The sequence below is a fragment of the Labeo rohita genome, chromosome 9 (assembly GCF_022985175.1).
Source record: "Labeo rohita strain BAU-BD-2019 chromosome 9, IGBB_LRoh.1.0, whole genome shotgun sequence".
Lineage (NCBI taxonomy): Eukaryota > Metazoa > Chordata > Actinopteri > Cypriniformes > Cyprinidae > Labeo > Labeo rohita.
The window spans coordinates 27,766,257-27,766,616 of record NC_066877.1 but is presented as its reverse complement, the minus strand read 5'-3'; positions in this window follow the sequence as shown (position 1 = coordinate 27,766,616).

The window sequence follows — 360 nt, the reverse complement described above, 5'->3', positions numbered from 1 at the left end:
GCTTCGTGTAACCCAGACCAGACTAACCGTTTCAGAGTGCATGATGGGTCCTGATATTTAATTTACTCATTTATCAAATAGAATTTATCGTGTAGAGTGCTAAATGACAAAAAAGTCGTTATATAAACAAAAGAAAATATTAAAAGTTTTTTCACAGTTTAAATATTCTGAATAGAGTCTGTTTGGGCGTGTAGTATTCGATTAGTCCGGTCTTAATCCGCATTCAAAGGTTTGAAAGTAAACAACAGTATTTTTTTAAAGTTAGATTTATGTACTTGTTAGTTTTTATGAATATTTTCAGTTCGCGTCTATTTTTATCAAACCTATTTTATTTAAGTTTAGCATACGTTTTAGTAATTT